The sequence below is a fragment of the Apteryx rowi genome, unplaced genomic scaffold, assembly GCF_003343035.1.
Source record: "Apteryx rowi isolate R43461 unplaced genomic scaffold, aptRow1 scaffold_119, whole genome shotgun sequence".
Classification (NCBI taxonomy): domain Eukaryota; kingdom Metazoa; phylum Chordata; class Aves; order Apterygiformes; family Apterygidae; genus Apteryx; species Apteryx rowi.
Window position 1 is genome coordinate 1,388,538 of NW_020447408.1, and position 12,753 is coordinate 1,401,290.

At 37.5% G+C, this 12,753-nt stretch overlaps 1 protein-coding gene and 1 long non-coding RNA gene across 7 annotated transcripts in view; both read left to right on the forward strand.

Annotated features, from left to right (window-relative positions):
* The window catches only part of ARHGAP17 (Rho GTPase activating protein 17), a 51,200-nt gene that overhangs the window by 5,170 nt on the left and 33,277 nt on the right, over nucleotides 1–12,753 (forward strand). The gene's annotated exons all lie outside the window — the stretch shown is intronic.
* On the forward strand, nucleotides 4,679–6,161 carry LOC112975350. The gene is made up of 3 exons (XR_003256563.1): nucleotides 4,679–4,830; nucleotides 5,361–5,574; nucleotides 5,912–6,161. It is a non-coding gene; the product is annotated as an uncharacterized LOC112975350 (long non-coding RNA).

Sequence of the window (12,753 nt, forward strand, 5' to 3'; positions counted from 1 at the left end):
ATTCAGAAATGCAAAGGATTAAGTTTTGTGTGGTGTCAATAAGTTAATTCTCCATATATCTAAGAATAACTGCTTCTCTTTTAGTTTTATATTCTTTATATATTACAAAGGGAAACTGAGATTTTGATTAGAAGCTCAGTAAGCATTCTGGCTTTATAGTTGCAATCATCTCTGACAAAAATAAGTGTTCTGAAGTATTGTCATTAAAGGCTTTCAAATGATACACTAATAAGCATTTGAACTACATAGCCAAATAATTCATATGAGAGATTAGTCCACAGAGGTATGTTTGTGTCATGCTGCTCAGTTACAGAAGAACAGGTTTGTAATTAAGGACACTTGTTAGACTGTCTAACAATTTTGCACGTAAGTTTGGCTTTCCAGCCTCTGGGGACACAACTATTACTGTTGTTCCCACCAATTTCTTCTTTTATCTTCTAGGTACATATAGCAAAATACCATACAGATTAAAAATTATCTTGTTCTGGCCAACTGGTCTGGAAAGTTTAGGTCCCGTGAGGTGATCTAAGATCAAGACTGAYGACTGCATATACTTACTGTCTTTAGCAGAAATATTCCTACCTGTCCTTAAGCTGTTTTAGTGATTTAAAACATAGACCAGCAGATCTGACTGACTAGAAGTCTGGAGTAGGCCACAAACCACCTTAAAAAGATCGTTTTTATGCAAGAAGCTAATCTACTATAGCTTCTTTACTAGTTTTCCACTGTTTGAGTACAACTTCTTGTATACAAATAGATTTTTTTCCTTCATACCCTATACACATGACACTACTGTGACTCAACAGGAGTATTTTAAGGCATCTTAATAGCTTGCACCCCACATAAAAATTACTATGCTAAACTGTATTTAGTAGTTCTTAAAGCCACTTGACAATCTTTAGGTCTTAAGCTGGAATCAGGGATGTATTGTAGCATAATTATCACACTAAAGCAAGTTAAAGTGACTACTGAATGCTTGTGTATAATAAGGAGCTACTTGCATTTGATTCATATAGGGTATGTTCTGCTGAAAACTGATAATTTCTAGTAGTACTTCATGGGAAAACTTGGATGGTCTGAGTGTTACTAAATTCTTTCTCTCTCTCTCTCTCTCTCTCTCTCTCTCTCTCCCCCCTTTCCATTGGAGTGTTATCTATTGGATCTAGTTTTATTTTTTTCAGAATTGTTTTGTGTGTTATTACTTAAGGAAGTTCTCTTCCTGGTCTTCAGTTGATAATACTTTGAGAACTAGCTTTTTTGAGCATCCAGAGAGGTTTAGGAAAAAGCAATGCACTCATCTCTGATAAGTCCAAAACACTTCAACCAATATGATATTAATCCTACCTCACCCCTTTAAAAAAAAAAAAAAATCAAACTATTTCAGAAAGTATTTTGCAGATGCATAAGAAATTTCTGTAATACTTTTCTTGTTTTTATGTAATAATACTGGTAAATTTTAGCCTGGTATTTTAAAAAGGTATTTGGGTGAGCCAGGAATTTTCAAGAAGCTTCATGTGAAAAACTTATATGGAGTGTTCATTGTCATTGGTTAAAAATTTGGTCCTTGAAAAATTAGTAAACATCACTGAAATATGCTCATACTTTGAGCAGGGGGAGAATTTGCTTTGCATTTGGTCTTTTAAGTTGACATTTGTCTACATCAGAGTACTCATGAAAGGAAGTATTTAACTATTATAAAAACTGAAATGAAAATTTTCTTTTTCTTATTTATCTCCAAATTAACTTTGAGGGCTCTTTAATTAAAGAAAATTTACTTAGATCTTTCTGGATAGAAGATGAACTCAATGGCCTATTTAAAGAGTCTGTGTGGATTGAAATGGGGAAGATTGGTTTCCTGAACATGTACAGACTTTCAGACTTCATGTATCTAATTGTCAAAGCCTGAGGGAAATGAAATGCATGTGAACTGTAAAGAACTTGCCTACTAACAGCAAGGGGACTGCATTATCTAAAAATCTGCGTGTTTGTAGAGTGTGGTGGTGGAACAGACAGAGGAAGGAGTCAGTAAGCATTATATTGACTGAAACACTGCAGTTAGCAAATGCAGCTGCCACAACTTTTTATTACTTCTTAGTAATAAAAACTACTTATAGCCCACTTCATAGGCTACTGTATGTGCAGCCCAGAAGTACAAAATTTGGAAATACCATTTCATGTAGAAATTCTCAGTCTGGGAGTCTGAGACTTAACTAAGCAAATGACTAATAGCTACCCTTTAAACACTGCTTCTCAGCATAAGTAGTATCAGCATGAGTTTCTTGGTATCTACATATTTATTTCTGGTATCCCTTAGGGAAAACTGACACAGCATAAAATTTTGTGCAGCTCAAGTCTGATTTTCTAACAAACTTTCAACAATATGAAAATGCTTAGCTGTTATGTTTGCAGTTTGTGTCTGCTTCTTGTGGTAAGACTTCATACTTATCAGTGTATTTGCAACTTCCATTAATGTAGCAAGGAATGGAATAGCTCGTTGATATGAATTGTGTTCGCTCTGTGGTCCAGATTCAATTATTTAAGCATTAAGGAATTTAGGTCTGTTAGTTGTATTAATCCATGTACTCCTCAAAGTGGAGTTGCTAAAGCCAAGGGGAAAATTATCTGAATTTACTTAAGTTGAAGACTTTGTAGTGACTGTCTTCAAGCCAACTGTTCCATCTCAGCAGACAACTGAGCTGGTGAGTTCTCTAAAGGCTGAATGGCTGGTACCAGGGAGAGAACGTATTCCTGTACTAGATGGAACCGCTAATAAGAGGATAGATGATCTCTTGTGAAGAGATGGTCCGCAAACAAAAGACAGTATATTCTGGTCTGCTTTTTGGATGTTTTCTTTAAATTTTGTAAAGGCAATTATCAGTATGTCTTAAATTGTCAGGGATCAAGATGGTCTCATGTYAGTTTAAAGTCTAGGTTGTTAAGAATCCTTAAGATTAGGATTTAAGAACTTAAGTTGTTTTTAAGAAATGCCATTTCTCTGCAGAAGTAGTTCACTGTGGGAAGTGCCTAATGCTGCACTCGGATCATTGCAGTGTGCTGCTTTCCAGAAAACCACCATGTAAAACTTTCTAGATATTTAGTGTTGCACTTGTAGTGCTGTTATAAGAGCAGCAACAGGTCTTAAATCAGTGGGGAAGTATTTGCTCAGCTCTCAGCTTCAAAAGCCTCATCCCTTGTGATAAGATTCCAGAACACACACAAACATAAGAATGACTGAGCTGGGCTAAGTTAAATCTGTCTTGCTCAGCTTATAGTGCCCAAAAGCAGATAACTAGGGAAGAATTTAAGGCTCAAACAGACATGCAGTAATGTTTCCCATGAATGTTCTCACAGCCTCCAGCTATGTTTGTCTCGGGAACTTCCTAAGCTAGAGGTGGCTTCTGTGTGCTTTGTGCCTTGATAGCACCAGATTTGTTTTGTTCCTTACAGTGGCATCATTGTTAGCATGGAATTCTACCATATCCAAGAAATGCAGGATGTGTTAAAACTGTAGTCTGTTCTCCTGCTTCTCTGAAAGCCCCAAATTTGACAGTTTCAACTAATCATTTTCACTTTAAGTGAAACATGTAGGAGGGAAACATGTTTCTCTATGCCTGCATTCCATGCGAATGAACTCCTGCGTGAGTTAGCCTATTTTTTCAAACAGTGAGTGTTACCAGGACATATGTAGCTTCAGTTATTTTGTTCCCCCCCCCTTATTAGATGCAGAAGATATCCTTCAAATATTTTTTATAAATTTTTGGTATTCAGAGATACTGGTTGTCTGGTACACGTTTTATGGCGTCTGCTAGGTAAACTAGATTTTTCTGCATATTAGAGGTTAAATGGCAAGTTTTTGTTTCCAATTACAGAAGCAAAACACTCTACCTTTGTTCACTAGGTTACAGGGGTTCCATATAGTAGGGCTTGTTCATGTTGGATAATTGAAGGAGGGTTAATGCAAATAGGTGAAGCAAATGAATATGGTATGGTAAGTTTTGAAGCATGTTGAATTGTTATGTGAATGCTCTTAGGGTTCAGCTGCAAAGAGCGAAGTCCTTTTCAGTTAATGAGAGCACTGAAATGGGGATTTAACATACTGAGCATGCAATGATTTCAGAATTGTCCTTTCTTGAGACTGTGGTTTCACAATCTTTTCAAGTCAGCACTATGCTGAAAGAGATGGTCCTGCCCTCTCGCATGCCGCCAGCTGCGTGTTCTCATCCTCTTTGTGCTGGCTGTAGTCAGCATGCTGCTGCCTGATGAAACAGATCAGGGGACTGATTGAATACTAACTATAAAAGACTGATACAAATATCTTTGGGGGGTTTTTTGCTGGATCATCTCAGACTTGATGTTTTCCCATATGAGTGCCAATAAGGGGTAAGGAATGCACAGTCAGGGGTGAAGGGAGGATGTGCTTAATGAAAGCACAGACTTACGTTGCCTTAAAATGATCTGTAGAGATGAACAAAATGTCATTTTTCAGCACGGATATTTCTCTGGTTGTTCCATAAGGTTTGAAGGTCTGGGGCAGTGATAATGATTGTGCCAAAAATGGCAAGCTGTGCTTGTATCAACAGGGTGTTAGCAGAGCCTGACTCATCAGCCCTGTGCCTTTGCAGCTACCTGCATGAAGCAGTACGGGGAAACGGAGGAAACAGAGTAGGAACAGGTATATTGTACAGAGGTTTTTAGATGCATCTAGGATGGAGAATATGGTATCTGAAATAAAAGAATAGTGAAGGTGACTTTTACTTCAATTTCCTTGAGTGACCGCTGCTCAGAGAAACTGTCAGCTGTGCACCTGGTATCCAGTGCTGCCTTCTAAAGGTGTTGTCCAACTTTCCTGATGTATGCCTGTGAAAACAAAATAATCTTGTAACCACCTTTGTAGGTGAAGTCGCGATTCCTTAACTCTAACCTGATCTGATAGTGGCTTTTTAGAGGAAATAATTTAATATCAGATTATGCCAAGAGCTGAAATCTTAAAATAGTAATGATTGAATCTGTTAAAATAGCTAGAAGTGTTTTTACAGCATCATGTAGAAACAGCTTGTTATGTGCTGTAATGTGATACACTTTGAATTTATGAAAGCAAATGCCCTTCTTAGATACTTGCATGTATTTTTAGGTTCATTAACGCATAATGGATCTGTGATCAGAGCTAGTCTTTAGATTAGAGGTCGTTGCATTGGCAAATAATGAAATGCCAAATACATATGACTGTTTAGGATATGGCTAAATAAAAAGCATCTTAGTATGTTAGAAATATTATCTAATATCGTGAATAGTTTCCAGAAACAAGGTTTTATAGCTTGTTAAAATAAGTAGCTCTACTTTTTTTTTTGGTGCTTCAACAGAACCTCAGGACCCAATTGGCAACTGAGAGCTCGTTTTGCTGGGTAGTGTTTACCTGCATTAGTTAGCTGCACGGTGTTTACTGTGACGTAGTTCTGATCTGAAACCTGTGGGAGTTTAATAATGCAAGCTGAAGCAGGTAAGCTATGGCTGACCTCCTGTAATTCAGAACTGAGTAACTTCACAGCACTCGGTGATAACAAGTGATTTTAACAGGTAAGTGGTCTTCATTATGTCATTTTTCAGTGTAGTTTTGTTTGGGCTGCTTGATTACTATACGTACTGGTCTTGAAAAAGAGGCTAAATTTAACCTTTACCAACATTGTCAAGCTTAAAACAGTACTTGATGTCTGGACAAGAAAAAAATAGGAGACTTTCAAATGTATTTTTATCTTCAGTGTTGCTTTTTTGACTGAATTAAAATGTTTTGATTGAAATATGTTCCTTAGGAGCAAAATAATTTAAAAGCCTTGAATTTGTAGTAATTATTCCGATAAATGCATGTTAAAATAGTAGTGTATCTTACCCTTGTACAATCCTGCTGTCTCAACAGGAAGCTAGCTCTCATAAATACAAGCCAGCTGGATGAGGTCACAAGTTCTTCTCTGAAGTAAGGTGGAGCCTTTTTTTCCTTGACACAGATTGTTTTCTTGTGAAGCTGATTGCATTGCAAAATGACAGGAATATCCTGGAGTGACTACAGCAGAGAGAATCGAAGAGCTGGAGGAACTGCAAAAATGAGCATGCAAAATAACTGAATCAATTTTACATGAGAAAGATCAATAAAGAGAGAGTTTCTTTTCCTTCTGTTTTACAAGTTTTCCTGCACCAGAAATCACTCAACTGAGATTTTTGTATAAATACCCTCTTTGGCTGTTTCGAGTATTTACTCTAGAAGCATCATTGGAATCTTGAGAAAAATTAATACAAGCAAACTTGATAACTTTTACAGCTGAGAGCTGCACATAAAAGGTAGATCATTGCTGAAAGCTTTGTTAATGCTGTTGGAGCATGCCACTTGTGGCGTGCACATGCATACACAACCTTAGCAACTGATACAGTTTAGGCTGCAAAAAAACACTTTAGCCAGTGACAGGAGAATTAAAGTTGTAAGGTTGACTCTTCGTTTTGGAAGACAAATTGCCTTGCTTGTGGTTTGAAAGTTGTGGCTATTATGAAGTTGTGGCTATTACGTGGCTTTGGAAAGTAAAGCAGTTTATTCAAATGTCAGCCTTTTTCTGGCATCAGCACACTAGTTATCAAACAATCAATAGGAAAAATTAGTCCATACGATTAAAAGTTATTTTTCAGGATTAAAATGTTAGCTTTCTATCTTTCCTGCATTTTCAAAAAGAAATATATGAGCTAAACTGTTACAGCTTCTATTTCAATCAAACATTTAACTGGTTTGTCCTGCCGTAAGCTGATTTTAATACTTAGATTAAGTGTTCTGATCTGCTGGTATTTTTTATATGAACAGAACCCTAGAATAAAGTAATGCTTGCTTTGCAACAGCAATTCAAGTGTATATTAAAGAAGTGCAGTACAGGTTAAACCTTTATTGGACTATTAGTCAGAGGCTCACATTTCATTCTGAGAAGTCTAGTGATAGAGTTAACTTTCAGTTTCATGCTTGAAAAGCATAAAACATAGTGCGAAACACATGTCAGGGTGGTAATGGCATAGTTCTACACGTTATATGCATGGATATGGTCGTGTATACACTGTATCTAAGCAACATAAAAACAGACTTCTATATCCAGTGTTGTAAAGCCCAGGAATGGGATGAGCAGTCTCAGTTGCAGTCCAATTATTGGAGTCAGCTCAGGTTAGAAGCTGGTTTTCCTGTTGATGAAACACAATTGAGGCTTCAGCCATTAGTTCCTAAATATGTATCGTGATCAGGAAATCAGTGCAAAGGACTAATTGTGAAACGATGGACATAATAGTCCCTTTTCTGTCCTCTTGTATTAGTCAACCTTGTATAATATCTGAGGTCCCGAAATTCCCTTATCATACTTTCTTACTGTTATTTTGCAGCTTTTAACTGTTTTTTTGCAGTTTTATTTTCTGTTCCAACTTTATTGTTCTGCTTTTTCGATGTTTTCTTGGTCATGATTCAGTTTTGTTCCTTTTCAAAGGCTTTTGTCAGTTTTGAGAATCCCTGAACTTGAAAATGGACCTCCCTGAACAGTATATTAAGTTAACAGTGTTATTTTTGAAATGTTCATTTTGTATTCAAGTCTTTTGACACTTGGGCAAGGTAATATGTAGCTGAAATGTCCTGCCAAAGTGCAAAAAACACTCGGTTTTTTTTTAGCAGTTCAGTATGTTTTGCTCATTCCTGTATTGCATATTTTTCCTGTTCACTCATGTCTGCACTGTAAACATTTTGTCTTTGCAAAAGACAGTGCTACTTCTTACAGGCTTTTCTAATGATTGACAATACAGAACTTCTAGTAAAAGAAATCGCAAAACTTTAAAAAGTCTGAAGCTTGTGTACAGTCCACCTATTTTGTAGTGGCCAGAATGGAAAATAACGTCTGGCTTGAAAGTTCAGGATGTTTGAGGGTGGGTTTTTTGATTTTTGTTTTTTTTTTCCCCTTTATAAAGGAGTTCTCGGGACAACAGGTGATTTGGCAAGGGAACTAGTCCTTGTCTAAAACTAAAAGCTGCCAAGCCCACATGTAGGAAACTCTTAAGCCTTTCTTTTATCCAGAAACATCAATTGCTGGCTTATCTGTATGTTTCAAGAAGGAAAACTGAATTAAGCTTTGTAAATGTAACCTTCCTGTCAAAACTTTCTGGTTCACCCTTCCATTTATTCCCACCCCTTCTTTGTACTTGCACAAATGAACGAGGTGGTAAAGTTGATCCAACTGAAAAATGGGTTTTCTTCTGCCAAGTTATTTTTTTCAACCAGATCGGTTCTTTGAGCTGTTGACTAGTGGACGTGCTTGCGATGGGCAGAGGGAGGCCCAAGGAGCTGATGATGGTGGGAGCACACTGCTGCTTTTTTCAGCAGCTTTGCCAGCTGGTGCCACTTCAGTGTATTAATGAATTGCTGGCCTCAGGGTGCAGGATCGTGATCATGAAGTAGTGATTTCTTTTATTGGGTATAATTCTGATCTGATCTGCATGTGACTGCTGTTAACGTGAGGGAGAGGTGTGAGGAAGGACCAGGGACATGTGCTGCAGCTGGGGAGACGGGAGCTGCTTCAGACAGGGCTCCTGAAAGGAGAAACCTTGCAGGGAAGCACGTGAGGGAGTAACCTGACCTTCGCTCCTTATCTTGGCTGTGATTTCATGGTGACTTTACACTGGCACAAATTCAGGCTGCTTTCAAGAGGCAAGGTGAGCAGCTATGGAGTGAGTCAGGGAAGTGATCTGGCTGCAGGCTAATTTACTACTGTTTTTTGGCCAGGTAATTTTCAGCTAGACCTGGTTCTCTCGTGTTACTCTCCGCAGAGCTGTGTGACTGCTGCTAGAGCACAAGGGAGGCGGTGGGAATTCCCATTTTGGCAGCAGCTGCATTTATGTTGGCATACAGTGATTGAAAAAATGCACCTTAGATTAAGGTGCATTAATTAAGGGGTAATGAATTCAATAATTATTTAGATTACCTTCTGCCCTACTACTATTTTTTATTATATCAAAATTGTGTCCACCTAATTTTAGATTAAAAAAAAAAAAATTCTACCAGAGTAGAAAAGGTTGTTGCTTGCATGGAGGAGGGAGGGGCATTATCTGAAAGTAAGCTTTTTAATGTAAATAAATATTGGACAATTAAATATTAAAAATAAATCTTTAACAAGATGCTGTGTAAAGGGTGTTACATACATTTTTGATAAATTATAGTAACAACTACATGTTTGGAAAGTTAATGTTCTACAGTAATGCTAGTTAAATAGGGTACATTTTGCATGAGAAATTTAAGTTGTGATATTTACAAGGGAAAAAGCAAGGGACAAGATACCAATTTGATCAGTTTAGAAGGTTGGTCTTGCATATCTTTGTGTTGGTCTCAAATTTCCTGGGTGCCTCCACCCCCCCTAATTTGTGACAGCTTGACACAGGAGTTTTACTTTAGAACAAACATACAACTACTGCTAGATTTCATACTGATTGGATTTAACCATTTGGAATTTTAATCCCCCACAGCAGCATTTCACAAAAGTATTTATACCTTCAGAACTAAATGCAAATCAAATGAAACCAGATTTATATTGGCCTAATGTACATTCTGGGTTTTTTGAAAGTAGAAAAATTACAGAAAAAGCCTCGCTAGCTAAAATTTTGTTAATGGTATGGAATAGTAGAGTAGCAATAAGCATTAAATTTGCTGGAAGAGTAGTCAGCTAGAAGCACTTAATTTTTATTTGTATCCAGAAGTTTAAAAAATGAGACTCCTCAAAGATTGCTCTCTGAAATATGTGACTTCCTCTATCAAGACAAAATTGCTTTAATTCTTGGTCTGCATTTAAACCACAATTATAATCTAGCCGTCTAGAAAGTTCAACTTAAATTTGTCTTTTTTGTTGTGCATGTGGCACATAATTATCTATGTGGATTTGTTATATAGACCTGACAGTTTAAACAGTACTTTTTCTTAAAATGAAGCATATTTGGTTTAATTTTCTATCTAATGCTAAAAGTAAATCTATGTTTTATAAGAAAGAGGTTGGAGTTCTGAAATGTAATGCAGGGCCTCATTGCTGTGACTGTACCTCTTAAAATGACCTCAAAATAGGTTTTGGCTTGAACTGCAGTTGTTCTTAATAGCTAAATTTACTAATTCACTTGGGAGAGGTCTTGGATCCATTTCACTTAGTAAGGAATTTCAGATCCACTAATGTGAACAGTCTGTCGTGGGTTTCCCTGCGACTGTGAAAGAACAGCCTGCTTTCTTTCCAAGATGATTATCTTTTTAAAACCTGGTCTGCCTTTAATTAGAGTGGACAGGCTTCATCTGGTCAAAATTTAATGGCTGAGATTATGGAAGAGATCAAAGTTGTAACTTTTAGATTGAGTGACCAGGCAAGGCTTGATGAAAGAACTCAATGGAGAAGATTAAGGAAGACRAGCAGTAGAAATCTTTCACAGTTTGAGACTTGAACTGTTAGTTTTGCAGTTCCAAAGCTGCTAAAGACACGGATCTTGATTAATGAAATATTTCGTTGCACTGGAGGTGACATACTGCTTTTTCAAAGCCCTTCTGAAGGATTAGAAGCACAAAAGCTGCTATAAGTGCATAGGTGACCCAAATTGTTGACCTGAGGATCACTTTAGTGTTAAAACTGATTCTGCATCTAGGAACATCTATAGGAAGTAAGTTCATGAGTGGCTTTCTCCAAAATAATAATCTGTGGTGTGATTACTGCTACTGCCATAAAATCATCAATGAGAGGCAAGTTTGAGCCTGGTGACCAGTACAGAAAATGCAATGAAAGCAATTTTAATACTTGTGTAGAAGTGTGTATTGCTCATATGGGTGAGGAGCAGACTGGACCGTCAGATTCAATGCATAGCAGGCAAACTTGAAGTCTGACTGGTGGCTGGTTATGAGAGGTGTTCACTGACAGTGCTGGAGAGCACCATCGTCATCATTAGCAGGTGAGACGCGGTGGGGCAGCTGCTGTGCCAGAGGGTGGGCGATGGGGGGACGAGCTGAAGGGACAGCTGATGGGAATGGTGCAGTAAGGGAAACCCAAGTGATCGAGACTAGCTCCTGCGTTGTTCCTCCTGGTGCTAGGCTGATGTCGACATTTACAGTGGTGTGACTCGCTTTTCTAGAAGTTTATGGACACATGGAAAATACCTGTTCCTATTTTTCAGCACGCCAAAGTGGCATCTAGGACATCGTACCTACCAACGCATGGTGCAGGTCTGTAAACTGGCAGACGGGGAATGTATGGGGGAGAAACAAGGATGGAATTTGAGAATATTGGATAAAAAGTTAGAGGACCATATTGTGCAAGTGTTCCCATTATTGAATTAACAAAAATCTTTCAGGAAAAGAAGGAATTAGAAGAATTGTATTCACTAAATAACTGAAAAATCTTTTCCTGATGAATTATGAAGGAAAGCTTTGTTTGATGGACGAAACATTTGGATTACCTTTTTTCCCCCATTATTTCTAATGTCTTTGCTTTGTCCCTTTAAACAAACACTTGGATACAGGGGGAAAAAATTGCTTATTTAATTCATGCAGCTAGTTTGCTGTCTTGGGCATAAACTCCATGAGGAGGCATTGCTTGGGAACTGAAAGTATTTGTGTAAAAAGATTTTTTTAATTATTATTTTTTCCAAAATACTGATTTGTTCTTCTGTTTTACAAATCAACTGAGATAAGATTGGCCAATGCTGTGAAACAACAGTTTGGAATTGCAGGTCAGGTCCTCAAGTTGCCTGGGTTTATACTACGGAGTGTGTAATTGGCCACTGGTAACATTGTGAGTGAGAACAGCAAACAACACTAAAGTGTCATTTTTACATTAAGCCTTCTTTGATATTGAAAAATGTATAGACACCCTTGCTTTAAGTGTTTTAATGGCCAGTTTAGGAGTTCACACTTTGTTTTAAAATCTTGCAATGCAGAATCACAGACATTTGACTCCAAAACATACAGACAGGTAGCAATTAATTTCAAGCAGGGTTCAACGTACAGTTCTTTCTCGGTGAGTGGCCAGCTTAGACTGCAGAGATGAAAGATAGTGACTGTCAGCATTCAGAAGTGATTTTTAAAGTGATATTTAAAAATAAATTGCAGAGTATTTATATTTACTTTGGGTCATGCTAGTATCTTTTGGAAAAAAATCGAACTGCACCAAAGGTAATCTTGCCTTACTTTTAGTATGAGTGCTGTTTTTCTCATGGTGGGGACTCAAAAGGGATTAATTCTGGAGTTGTATAACATAATTTGGTTACTGTGGTGAGATATACTTGGCCAAATACATTTCTGCTCTGGCTTGTCTTCAAAATGCTATGTAAGTGGAACCAAACTCCTACAGTATATCTTACATCCAGAAAGCTGAATATTGGCACAGGCTGCCAAAAGAAGCAAAATAAATCCTTTGTAATAAAATGGTTTTGAAAAGTGACCTTTAATATATGTATCTACAAAGGCCACAATTGTAGAATTTATTTTTCCAGTCCCACAGATTCTCCAGCCCACTTTTGTTAAAGATCTTATCTTGTGTTAAGCCTAGGGAAGTGCAAAAAGTAAATATGTTCAGCAGCAAATGCTTTGTGAAGTGCATGTCTGTCTTTCAGTGCCTTGTAGAGTTTACGGCTCCATTCTGCCTTGTTTTGTCTGTCTCTGAATAGGAAAGTGAGGGGTTCCTGTTTGCTGCATATTGGGAAGTAGCAGCAGATAAGGTTGGTTGGTGGTAGGTC